We start from the raw sequence: 13,704 nt of genomic DNA, 5'->3' as shown, positions 1-13,704 counted from the left end.
ACAAACTCTTGAAAGGCGTCCAAGAAACAGTAAAGTGGAAAAAAATGTCAGCACGCAAAGAGAGAAAGCAGAGCGACTTGAGATCCCCATTCTTCCCGCGGGCCGGGGAGGGGAGGGAGTTAGACGCGGAGGTTTGTCAGCCAGCGCGCTCCTCTCTGCGGAGGCGAGACCCGAGCCCCTGCGGCGGCGTGGATGGCTTTGCTTGTCGTTTGCGCTCCTCCTCTGCAGGCCTCGTGGCCTCCTCCGTTTACTTAGAAATGGGTGGGTCTCAAGGGGCCGGAGGTGGGGCGGGGAGCATCTGGCCCAGCTGCTTCCTAGCTGGGAAACCCTTTCCCAGGGAGAGCCTCCGTTCCCGAGACCACGAAATAGAGACAGCTGTGAGTGAGGAAATGCCAAGGGCAGAGGGGCTGGGGTGGGTGGGGGGTCGCGTGTACCTGGGGGAAGGTTGTGGGTGTTCTGTCGTCCTTCTGCACCTCTTGGGCTACACGAAGTTCTTTCTTCCTTCCTGGGAGTCATTTCTGGGTCTTCCTTGCCTTCCTTACCACGTTGAGGGGGGAGGGGGCAGGTGCAGATTCTTAGTTATTGTTACATGGAACAGGTGCACAATGACTGAACGAGCTAGCGCTGGAGACGTCCCTCGGGTTCATCTGGTTAGGGGGATTTCAAACTTTGCCCCTGAGAGGCCTAGAGGCCTGGCTCAAGGGGCACCATGGTGGGGGAGGGGAGCCTGGGCGGCAGGGCGCTGATCTTTCCCTTCCGTCTTTCAGACAGAACCAGTTCAAGTCTGTCTTTGCCTCCTCTAGATACTGGGAAACCCTGGAGGCTGTTTTCAGTATCAGATTCTTCAGATCCAGTCTGATCTGGCCCCTTTTGGTGTAGCAACTGAGTCTAGAGGTGTGCAAAGTGATTTGGGCAAGACCCACCAGTGGCCAAGCCTTGCCAGGAAACCTGTGTCCTTAGTCATTGGTCAGGAACACCTTTTCCCGTTACTGGTGGCTCTGAGCTTTTAGCATCGGCCCACCCAGACCCTAACACCAGGACCCCCAGGGCCAGCTCTCTACCCTCAGGGGAGAAACAGCCCAGGAGTCTCCTTCGCTAAGTTTTCCAGGCCTTCAACAAGCCTTTCACATACAGTTTGGTTTCACAGGCAGAGGTCAAAAGAATTAGGTTCTCCAGAAACTAATCAGCACACTGCAGCTTGCTTTGCCCAGCCTAACAGGTATCAACCGACTTTATCGTTGAGGCAATGTAGGCTGAGAGACCAAGTAACTTGCTGGTGGGCACTCAGTTCCTAAATTGCGGCTGGGATTTGAAAGCAGCTCTGTCTCTAAGGCTTCTGCTCTTTGCATTGCATCATCTCTCAGGATGGCTAGAAACTTATTAATGGGCAGTTGTCATGGAGATTGAGGCAAGGGTGCGGGGAGAAAGACTGAAGGGGGACTAGGTTAAGGGAGGGGGCTGACATTTACATAGGTGCATTCATAGCATAAATATACTTGTATTTTAACTGAATGTTTTCTGCCCTGTGCATTTGTGGACACTCAATCACTAAATCGAATTGGACTCTTTTGCGACCCCATGGACGGCATCCTGCCATGCTCCCCTGTCCATGGGATTCTCCAGGCAAAAATACTGGAGTGGGTTGCCATTTCCTCCTCCAGGGGATCTTCCTGACCCAGTGATCGAACTTCTTTCCCGCTGAGCCACCTTTTCTGCCCTATATATTCTCGTTATTTTAGTTTTTATTTTCTAGATACTTTGCAGTTATTTTCTTTTGCTAAGTTTTAACTAAAGTATAATTTTCATACAATTAAATTCACAGTTTGTAAGTGCTAGGTTTACCACGTTTTGACAGTTGTTTGTACTCATGTAACCATCACCCAAAATGAGATATGAGATATGAATTACCCAGGGATGGCGGAGCCTGGTGGACTGCTGTCTATGGGGTCGCACAGAGTCGGACATGACTGAAGCAATTTAGCAGCAACAGCAGCAGAAGGATCCCATTTGTAGTGAATTTTCCTTCCACCCTTCCAAGCAACCAGTTGGTGATTTTCTTCATCACTGATTAATTTTGCCTGCTCTGGAACATCACATAAATGGAATTGTACTGTGTGTCTTTTTCATGTCTGGCTTATTTCATTTGGCACAGTGTTTGTTAGATTCACCCAAGTTGTTGTGTATATGAGTGGTTTGTTCCTTTTTAATGCTGAATAGTATTCCATTTTATGGATATACCATCGTTGCATATTTATTCTCCTGTTGATGGATATTTGAGTTATTTCCAGTTTGGGCTATTATTTCTTCAAGAAGTCTTTTGTGGTCATTTGTTATCATTTAGGAGTGAAATTGTGGGATCATAAAGGGTACCATTTTACATTCCCACAGCAAAGCATAAGATGTAATTATTCCACGTCCTTGTCAAGATATGGTATTGTCCATCTTTTTTGTTTTAGCCTTTTTTAGTGCCTGGATAGTAAGTAGTATTTTATACCTTCTATTCTTATGATAGAATTTTAAGAGTTCTTGGAGAACACAACATGATCAGGGTGAAGAATATGAAATAAGATGCGAAGAGCCAACTCACTGGAAAAGACCCTGATGTTAAGAAAGACTGAAGGCAAAAGGAAAAGGGGCCAGCAGAGGATGAGATGGTTGGTTAGCATCACTGACTCAATGGCCATGAATCTGAGCAAACTTGGGGAGGTAGTGAAGGACAGAGGAGCCTGGTGAGCTACAGTCCCTGGAACTGCAAAGAGTCCGACACGGCTTAGCGACTGAAAAACAGCAGCACAGTGGAGGCCATTGGGAGGCATGACTCCTGAGGGAAGGGACCAAATGGTGGCTGGAATTGTGATTTTAGGAATAGGAATTTATGGGCTCAGGAAAGAGCTCTCTCATGTCAGAGTGGAGATTTAAAGATCTGGTCCTTGTACTCTGTAAATAGGCAAGTTGACTCATGCTCGTGGCTTTAAGTGCTAGCTCTGTAACAATCATCTTTATCTCCAGTTCAGATCTCTATTATAAGCCCCCAGTTCACATGTTTAACTGCCCTTTGGGTATCTCTTCTTGGATGTCCCAAAGGCAATGCAGACTGAACAACTCCAGAACAGAATTCATTATCTCCTTTTGGCTTTCTGTCAGGGATCACTAAATGAATAATTGTGCTACTAGCTAAGAGAATACAGAAAGAGGAATGTCTGAGGTTGAGCAACGAGATACTGAATTTAGTTCCAAGCTAACTGTTGTGGAACAATCTCGGAAGATAAGGACTCGATCAGTTCAGTTCAGTTGTTCAGTCCTGTCTGACTCTTTGTGACCCCATGAACCGTAGCACGCCAGGCCTCCCTGTCCATCACCAACTCCCAGAGTCCATCCAAACCCATGTCCATTGATTTGGTGATGCCATCCAACCATCTCATTCTCTGTCATCCCCTTCTCCTCCTGCCCTCAATCTTTCCCAGCATCAGGGTCTTTTCAAATGAGTCAGCTGTTTGCATCAGGTGGCCAAAGTATTGGAGTTTCAGCTTTAGCATCAGTCCTTCCAGTGAAAACCCAGGGCTGATCTCCTTTAGGATGGACTGGTTGGATCTCCTTGCGGTCCAAGGGACTCTCAAGAGTGTTCTCCAACACCACAGATCAAAAGCATCAATTCTTCGGCGCTCTGCCTTCTTCACAGTCCAACTCTCACATCCATACATGACCACTGGAAAAACCATAGCCTTGACTAGACAGACTTTTGTTGGCAAAGTAATATCTCTGCTTTTTAATATGCTGTCTAGTTTGGTCATCACTTTCCTTCCAAGGAGTAAGCATCTTTTAATTTCATGGCTGCAGTCACCATCTGCAGTGATTTTGGAGCCCAGAAAAATAAAGTCAGCCACTGTTTCCCCATCTATTTGCCATGAAGTGATGGGACTGGATGCCATGATCTTTGTTTTCTGAATGTTGAGCTTTAAGCTAAATTTTTCACTCTCCTTTTTCACTTTCATCAAGAGGCTCTTTAGTTCTTCTTCACTTTCTGCCATAAGGGTGGTGTCATCTGCATATCTGAGGTGATTGATATTTCTCCTGGCAATCTTGATTCCAGCTTATGCTTCCTCCAGTCCAGCGTTTCTCATGATGTACTCTGCATATAAGTCAAATAAGAGGAGTGACAATATATAGCCTTGACGCACTCCTTTTCCTATTTGAAACCAGTCTGTTGTTTCATGGCCAGTTCTAACTGTTGCTTCCTGACCTGCATACAGGTTTCTCAAGAGGCAGGTCAGGTGGTTTGGATCTCTTTGGATCTCAAAGCCATCTCTTTCAGAATTTTCCACAGTTTATTGTGATCCACACAGTCTAAGGCTTTGGCATAGTCAATAAAGCAGAAATAGATGCTTTTCTGGAACTCTCTTGCTTTTTTGATGATCCAGCGGATGTTGGCAATTTGATCTCTGGATGGCATTGAGCAATTAGGAGATTACTGGAACATACTGTGAGTAATTTTGGTGGAGTGGAGGGCAGGTAAGCTAGATTGCTGGTAGGTGATAGAGAAAGAAGTGGAGATGGTGAGTAGAATCAACTCTTTGAGGAAGTTTGTTTGAGAAAGTCAGGGGAGCGATTGAGCTATAGTTGAAGGCAGACAGGGTGAAGAAAAGGATTTTAGATGGAAAAGACAAGTGAAATATAAGCTCAGGGGAAGGATTCAGTCCAGGAGAGGGAAGGGATGGCTGATAGAGTGAGGTACTGGGAGGAGTAGGAAGGAGTGAGGAGGGTTGGCTTTGAAAAAGATGGAGAAGTTTCATCAACTACAAAATTCTGTTGACCCTCCATGTGCACAGCTCCTGATCATGACATGTGAGCTTCTTCACCGTCTGTTCCCTCCTTGTCTCATATATATAGCATATATCAGCTTTGGCTGCAGTTGATGCTGCATAACAAACATCCCCCCCATCACTGCCTCTTAGTTTATGACCACAAAGGTTTCTTTATCACTCATGCTACATGTCAGCTGGAGGGCAGTCAAGACTACATGGTTTTGTAGACTTGCACTGGCTTCCAGCCAGGCAGAATGTCTGCTCTGTGTATCCTCTCCTCCCAGAGCCCAGGCTGAAGTTGCTGCTTCTACCTGATATGTATTAGTTTATGGTGAGAGCTGGAGGAAGAAAGAGATGATGTGATGTTTCTCAAAGTTGCTGCACTGGCATGTGATTGCTTCTATCCATATTCCATTGGTCAAAGACAGTCATGTGACCACGTCTAGAGTCAATGGGATGGAGATATATGCTCTGCCTATTGGTCCAGAATGGATGCTTGGGACCAGCAATCCACCTGACCGCATATATTTATCAGAAACCCCTTCAAACAGATCTGCACCTGACTTTAAGTCTCCAGACTCATCGCCATTGCACCACTGCGCTTTGCCTCCATTGGTCCCCTTTTCTCAAGCGTGGCAATGGCCTTTCAAGTCTTCATATCCCTCTGTCTGGACACCACCATTCTCTCACAGCCCCTACAATCTAATATAGTTCAGGTAATCCCACCTCTTCTCCAGTTCTGCAAGAGTCCCTTTACTTCCAACCCAACTGCCCCTGCTGAGTTGGCATGCAACCCTCTTTAATTGAAAGCCCTGCTGCCGGGCACTCCCTGTTCTCTGCTCTAAACTGGCACCCTCCTCATACCCTCTCCCAGCAACCCAAGTCCTCTTTCTAGACACCAGATGACTAGCATTGTCCATCTTTCCAAGGCTCCCCTCTGCTGTCCGTATACAGCACATAGTCCTCTGCGTGATATGCAAGGTCTTGCATGAACTACTTTCAGAAGCTCTCATCATCCTCACCACCCTACCTCTTGGAACTTCTGCTCCAGCCTCAGGGAACTACTGTAATTCCTGAAACCCACTCCTGGTTTGGGACCTCTGGGCTTTTCCCTATTCTGCTTCCTCTGCTTAGAAAACCATTCCCTCCTCCCCTAAAAACCTACTTACAGACTCCTGCTCATCCTTCAAGACCCAGCTTAATCATCTCTAAGATGCCAGTCTCTTCATTCTGCTTCTTGCCCCCCGCCGTGAATTAGGCACTTCCCCACATGGATCTCTGGACATCCTGCAGTGCACACTCTGATACATTTGGTCACATGTCATATTTCTCCCCTCCTTGACCATGAACTGCTGGAACCCACCGTGCACGTGACCACAGTGCTCTTTGCCTGGCTCACCCTGCTGGCTGAGAGTGGCCTCCACTGACTGAGTCTGCGCCTCTACTGCCTGTCAGACCTAGAACAAAATACTTCCCCTCTGAGCCTGGGCTGAAAAGCTCTGCTGATAAAAAGCTTCATGCTCGCTCCTGCAAGAGGGAGGCCAGGTAGGTCAGACTGGGAAATCAAAGAGTAATGTAGATTTGGACCACGGACTGAAGGCAAGAGGGTCATCATTTAGTGTACTGAACCCAGAATTATTTATAAAATTCCTTGCAGTTTCTAAAAAGAGGAAGTAAAAGTATGTCATAGAAATCTCCAGACAAAGAGCTGGTCTGCTCAGCTTGTTGCAATGGGGGGTGGAGGCGCCAGACCCTCGGCTACCTCTGGTCAGACCTGGCTGCGGCTCTTGCTGGCACCGTGCTCCAACTTCGTCGCCAGATAGAGTTTCCTAAAGGAGAGGTGGCGAGGGCAGCGGGGTGGGGACCTGAGGTTGCGTGTTTACGTGTTGTGTCCGCGGGGAAACTGCATGCAGGGGTTCTCCAGGGATCTGGGTGTAAGGGCATATGCTTCCTGCAGGGTGTGTCTCGGGTGTGTGGTGAGCAGATGTGAACGGCAGGATAAAGCATGGAGTTGCTCCCCGGACTGGGTCCTAACTGGAGAGTGAGTGAGCTGAGACAGAGGGGGCACATGTGGGAAGGCAGAGGGAGAGAGGATGTCTAGAAGGATATGGTCAAGAGGGTTGCATGGCTGAAAGGCTAAGTAGAGGACTGGACCCTGGAAGGGGTCAGCTGGTTGTGGGTTGACTGCAGGACCCTGGTGGGAATGGAAAAATACTATAGCGTTGTTCTTCCTGGCCAGTTAGATAAGTGAGGTCGTATATCCACCTTGCTTGAGGCTCACGAAAGCCCTGTGAAGCTGGCAAAGCAGGAATTATCCTCCCATTTTATGTGTGGGGAAACTGAGGCTTAGAGTTTTGATCTTTTGGCCAAAGTTTCTCAAGAATGAAGTGAAAGAACTGAGGCATGAAAGCCCAGTCCTCACTCCAAACATAGTTTGACTTGGAGATCCTGGTGGGCTGTGGGCAGGGGAAGTGAAGGTGATTCTAAAGAAAGGGGAAGACACGGGCTGGGGAGCAGATCCATTCCCAGCCCAAGAGAGGGCTCCTGCCTAGCGTTGCCCAGCCCGGAATTAGCCCGAGTGCAAAGTAGCTGCTGGAAGAGGGTGGAGAGATAGGCCAGGTCTTGTGATTAGTTCTTAAAGAAAGTTCCCAACTCCATCCCAGTCTGGGTGTCTTATCTTTCAGAGCCTTACTTTAACATGCCCTGGTCTTGGCCACATGGGGCAGGGGTTTGTCAGGGCAAGTGATCAGGAAGGGCTTCCTGGAGGAAGTGAACTTCCAACTGGTGGGTGGCCAAGGTGGGTGGGGGTGGGGTCACTGAAAAGAGCTCTGAGCTGAAAGTGAGCTGATCTCGCCCCACAGGCCGTGGAGACTGCCGGAGCCTCAGTTTCCTTGTTAACAAAATGGTTTGAGGCTGTGATCCAGGAAACTTGCTTTTGAGCACTATCTGCTGTTAAACAAAAGGCAGACAAGTCCAAACCCACAGGAAATGAACATTTCAAACTAAAAATGTGCCAGGGAGAAGTAGCTGCTGAGGTGTACAGAGAGATCCCAAGCTTTGAGCTTCCCACCTGTGAATTTGAGTACCAGGAGCTGTGGTTCTGAATGATGCACCTCTTGCCAAGATTCATGCTTTGAATCAGATCTTATCCAACATTCATCGGGCCGCCAGATCTTCATTTACTCCTGGTCAGAGCATCCAGAATGCACTCAGCATCTCTGCTAGACACACCTGAGATTGGCAGTGGATAGAGAGGTACAGTCCCCCTGCTGCTTCCCTGCAGAGATGGAAGTCAGCTTGGGAGACAGTCATTAAATAGCCAGCTGCACAGAGGGAGCCATGACGGAGAAGCACGGGAGGCAAGGGGGGCCGGGCGGGGGGCACGGGTCTGTACCTGTCAGGGCAAGTGATCAGGAAGGGCTTCCCAGAGGAAGTGACCTTCCAACTGTGGCCTGCAAGATTCGGAGGCTGAAGAGGGAAGTGTTTCGGGCAAAGGTAGGAGGCCCTGAGAAACAGTCATCCTCATCTTCTCCAGGGCTGTTCCCGAATCCAGACGGCCCTGGTGTCTGGAGGGGCACCGAGTGGGGTCAGCTGCCCAGCGGGGTGACGTTGTATTTGGCAGCAGCTATGTGCAGAAGCACAGCTGTCCTTTTTCCTCTGTCAGGGAACCCACGAGTCCTCAAGTGGCCAGCCAGCTGTCCCCAAGGGGAACTTGCCTGGCATTTGCAGGGAAAGACAAGACAGTTCACAAAATCAACGGTGAGGTTTGCTTTAAGGGGAACATGGCCCCCAGAGAGCAGGGACGGGGTCTGGATGCTCTAGCTTGATCTACACTTGTCTGTATGTTGGCGTTTTGTATGGCAAACTATTTTCACATGTTAGCCAGAGCTGTGCAGAGGGGGGTGTGTGCAAATTAATTGAGTGCTTAGGAATTCATTCCCTGGCATGAAAAAGCTCCCTGAATGTTTGAGGCTGATGTATTGAGAAACACAGGAGAATCCGTGGCTGCAAGCAAGGGATGAAGCTTCTAGCTCACTGAGGCAGAGGAGGCGTGTGTGTTGGAAGGATTTTTTTGCTGTTCTTCATGGTATCGCTGGGGAAGCTGGAAAAGCAAGCTGCCCAGAACTAGTAGAAGTTGGGCAACAGACAGCACACTTAGGGTCTCCCAACAGGAGCTAATTGTGGTTTTTGCTGCCACTGGAGCCTCTGTGACATTTCAGTGGCATCTGAGCCTCGGTGCTTCTTCTTTAGGACACAAAGCTACTAAGTGACCATGCTGAGGTCACTCTCCTGCATTCCAAGTCCAGATGAATGGCCGGTGGAGGGTCTAGGTCATTCCATTCTGATGGAGGAAGAAGGGTCCTGATGATAAGCTGAGAAGTCACAAAATGCTCCCAAGCTGCCAAGGATTGGGGTCCAGTAGTGCCATGGAATCCTACATGTCTAAGCAGAGTCACAGGGCCATAGCTACCAGAGGGAAAAGTGTTCTGGGGAGCTTTCAGAGGGGCAGCTTGGCCTTGGTCAAGTTATGAAGCCCCTGAGCCTCAGCGTTCCCATGTGTAAAATGGGTCGACGTGGAGTTGCGAGATAATCTATGTGTTTAGTGCCTGATGTGGTGCTGCTGCTGCTGCTGCTGCTGCTGCTGCTAAGTCACTTCAGTCGTGTCCGACTCTTAGCAGGCTCCTCCGTCCACAGGATTTTCCAGGCGAGAGTACTGGAGTGGGGTACCATTGCCTTCTCCGGACGTGGTGCTAGTGAGTGGCAACTACTGTTACCATTATTATTAGTAGAAGTGATAGTAACTTCATTCTGCTGTTAACCAGCGCAGTTATATTCCCGAAGGAAGATACTCAACATATGAAAATCTAGAGGAATTAAGAAGTGACCACACACATTTATACAAACAGGTTCTCTGCAGGGTGTTCCTTTAAATTTTTACGTTCACAATAGACTTATGATAAGATTTAATGTGTCAAATAAATAAACAAACAAAGGAAGGAATGAATCACCATCCTACGGGCCCTCCTTAAATACTACTGTTGAAGAGAACAATTTTCTTCTGGGACTGACAGATCTGTTTGAAGATCCTGGATTAGCTTCCTCACTGTGGAAGCCTTAAAAAAGGAAGAGGGAAGTTGATTGCCTCAGGACTGGAGGCACCGCCCCCACATACAGCCCCGGGAGAATTGGGTTACATTGCCACACTCTCTCCCTGGAGAAACAGACTCCCACAAACACGGAAGGCCAGGATTAGAGCTGGAGGTCATGGTGTGCCCGTAAATGTTTCATGACCAGCTGAGAAATGAAAGCTCAGGGACTTCCCTGGCAGGCCAGTGGTTAGGATTCTGCACTCCCGCTGTAGGGGCACGCGTTTGATCCCTGGTTGGGGAGGCAAGATCCTGCAAGCCATATGATGGGCCGAAACAGCAACAACAGAGACCCTGATATGTCGCGTTTGCCAGTTTCCATAGTAGAAATATTCCCGCCGTGAGTGGGGAGCATGGTGCTATAGCGTATTCTCCACCGCATCTAGATACAGTAGGTATGAATAACCTTGAGTATAGCCTGTAGGGAAACAATTAGGAAGTGATGAGTTTTGATGACTACCTTTGATCTGACTACATTTCATTTAGTCTTGAGTTTATAGAATTTAATTTTTTGTAGTGACTGTGTTTAACAACTTGCTCGCCAAGTTCCTGAAAATTTAACGACTGGCTCTTGCATGAGCCAGCTCCAGCGTGCTGCTGGCTGCAGAGGTCCTTGGGGACCCTAGAGGACCCAGTGAAAATAGATCGTCCCCTGAAACATGTTTCCCCTACCCCGAGGCAGTCTCTGACATGCCAGCCTTCTATTTGCTTTATTATCCTTGTCCCCACCTGGAACTATGTCTTTAATGACTTGTTAATTATTAGTGATTTGTTTATTTGTTTACCAACTAGAATGTGAGCTCTGTGAGAACAAAGGCCTTCTTGGGTGGTTCATCTCTGAATCCCCAGTGCTGAGAACACCGCATGCGTGCAGCTGCCCTTCAATAGCCATGGATCAAATGCACGAGCAGAGACAGGGCTAGAAGCCTTCAAGGGGTCAAATCTTGCCTCTGCTACAAAGTGCATCTTAAAAAAAAAACTGGAGTGTAGTTTTACAGTGTTGTGTTAGTTTCAGCTGTACAGCAAGTAGATTCAGTATATTATACATATATATTCAAATTCTTTTCCCTTGTAGGTTATTAAAAGATACTGCATAGAGTTCCCTGTGCTATTCAGTAGGTCGTTATTGGATGTTTCAAATGTGTGTGTGTGTTAGTTGCTCAGTTGTGTCTGACTCTTTGCAACTCCATGGACTGGGAGCCTGCCAGGTTCCTCTTATCCATGAAGTTCTCCAGGCAGGAATACTGTAGTGCCATTCCCTTCTCCAGGGGGTCTTCCCAACCCAGGGACTGAATCCAGGTCTCCTGCATTGCAGGCAGATTCTTCACTATCTGAGCCACCAGGGAAGGCCCATCTTATATATAATAGTGTGTATATGTTGATCCCCAAAGGGTGCATCTTTCCTTGAGCCTCTTTATCTATAAAAGAAAAGAGCTGGAGCAGAGACCCCCAGGGTTCCCTTCAGCTCTAAAAGGTCTAAACCTGATAAAGGCATCCCTTACCCACAGTGCAGCCCAACAGGGATTCTTAGCTGAGCATCCGCAAGGGTGAAAGCCAGTGCACTGGTTCTTAGGACCGTCGGTTTTATTCTTTTCTTCTGAGGATAGTTTTTCACACTGAGTGCAGTGTGGCTTCTCTTGAGCGGCCATGACTGGCCCCAGCCCAACCTCCTGGGCTGTGCAGCCAGAGAGTGCTAGCCAGGCCCTGCCAGTTCAGGGGCAGCAGAGAGTTGGAGGCCGGTTGCATCCATCTGCAGCCACACTTTGAGACTCTCAGCGGCTGGTGAAAACAGATATTTGAGTCTCCTCCTTTTGCAGGTGGATTTTTTTTTTACCAACTGAGCTATCAGGAAAATCCGCCTGCAGGAGACCCCGGTTCGATTCCTAGGTTGGGAATATGCCCTGGAGAAGGGATAGGCTACCCACTCCAGTATTCTTGGGCTTCTCTTGTGGCTCAGCGAGTAAAGAATCCGCCTGCAGTGCGGGAGACCTGGCTTCAGTTCCTGGGTTGGGAAGATCCCCAGAAGGGAAAAGCTACCCACTCCAGTATTCTGGCCTAGAGAATTCCACAGACTGTATAGTCCATGGGGTTGCAAAGAGTCGGACACGACTGAGCGACTTTCACTTCTCTTTTCCTTTTGCAGGTGAGGCTGGACAGGGTTTGGGACTCTCCCTGTGAGGAGCACACCTCCCTGTCCCCAGGGAAGAGGCCACCCATTGCTGTCTAGGGAGTCTGCCTGTCTCTTCTCTGTGGTCTGTTTCCCTCGGGGCTGATCTGACTGAATCCAGCCTCCTCTTCCCTGGAAGGCTCTGGGCAGAAGTAGGAACAGAGATAAACCAAGGCTGTATCTTCTGCTGCATCTCACCACCAACCCCCACTTCCCTCAGGTTGTCCCCCATCCCCCAGGGCAAGCTGGGGATGGGCCCACCCCCCAACTACTGACTCTGGGTGCAGCCTCCTTGAGTGCCAGCAACCCCATGGAGCAGCTCATCTCCCAGTCCGTCTGCTTTGGGGCAGCATCGTAGGGTTTTGTTGTTGTTGTTGTCTTTTGCATAGTTCTGTGTTTGTACCATGCTTGGCTCACACTGAGATTCGGATTTGCTTTTCCTGAGGGCCAGGACTTGGGCACGCACTGCAGGGCCAGTGGGGCTCTCAGGGCTCAGCTTCCTCCTTCTCCAGAAGGCTAACTGGAAGGAGGAGCAATTCAGAAGCCAGAGACATCACCAAACAGTAACGGCTCACGCTTACTGAACACTCACTCACTCACTCCAGATGCTGGTCTTGGAGCTTTACAGGAGCCCTGCCTTTTCATCACCCAGAAACCCGGTTTATAAGTGAGGAAATGAAGCACAGAAAGATTCAGCGATTTCCCAGGGCCACATGGTAAGGGAGAGATTTGAGACTCAGATACGGGCAAGATGACGGCGCCCTTCCTCAAAGCTGCACACTGTCTTCAGAAAGAAGACCGCAGAGCGAGCCGGGAGCTGGCAGAGTCCCCAGTCCAGGCCTGTTGCTCAACAGGTGGAGAGACCCAGGCTCAGAGAGGGGTGGAGGCTTCTCTCAGGTCACTCAGGGCCTGGGAGGTCCAGCCAGATCCCAGCAGTGCCCCTCCACCTACACTGCTTGAGGGAGGTCTTGGGTACAGAGTCCAGGATTTAGCTGGAAAAGCTCAGAAACTCTTGGCTCCCTTGCCAGCCCCTCCAGGCTGTAGAGAAACAAGTGGCCCACCCGTGCCTGGATGTCACATTTCCTGTTTGTGAGCCTGGGTTGTGGCAGAGCCCTGAGGAAGGGCAAGGGGAGGACAGGGCCTTCCTTTCGGGAATTTGAATTGTTGGATGGGAGAATTGTTGCAACATTGTGTCTAAATGTTTCATTCTTGTAGACAGGGACACCAAGGCCCCCCAAATGGAAGAACCTGGCGGAAGTCACAGAGGGCTCTGGGATCACCCTGGGTTTTGGTTTTGGTCTTAGGGTTTGGTTGGTTTAGGTTTTTTTTTTTTTCTTTTCTTTCTGTTCTTTTTGAGATGATACAATCATAGAGTGTGTGAGCTGGCAGAGATCTAATCAGTGCCTTGGTTCACCTCCCTCGGTTGCTCAGTTGAGAAGCTGAGGCTGGGGTGGATGTGGGCAGGAATGGGAGAGTACTCTTTTTGTTTTTAATCGTATAATGCTTTACTGTATTTGTTGTTGTTCACTCCATAAGTGTGTCCGACTGTTTGCGACCCCATGGACTGCAGCACACCAGGCTTCCCTGT

The 13,704-nt window shown here is 48.9% G+C and overlaps 1 protein-coding gene across 2 annotated transcripts in view; it reads left to right on the top strand.

Annotated features, from left to right (window-relative positions):
• Positions 1–342: 342 nt before the first annotated feature.
• The window catches only part of GGTA1 (glycoprotein alpha-galactosyltransferase 1 (inactive)), a 72,688-nt gene continuing 59,326 nt past the window's right edge, over positions 343–13,704 (top strand). For both annotated transcript variants that reach the window (XM_052648481.1, XM_052648480.1), the window contains exon 1: positions 343–377. The gene's annotated coding sequence lies outside the window, so the exon portion shown is untranslated. The remainder of the gene's footprint in view (positions 378–13,704) is intronic.

Source organism: Budorcas taxicolor, chromosome 11 (genome assembly GCF_023091745.1).
Source record: "Budorcas taxicolor isolate Tak-1 chromosome 11, Takin1.1, whole genome shotgun sequence".
Classification (NCBI taxonomy): Eukaryota; Metazoa; Chordata; class Mammalia; order Artiodactyla; family Bovidae; genus Budorcas; species Budorcas taxicolor.
This window is presented reverse-complemented; position numbering and strand designations above follow the sequence as displayed.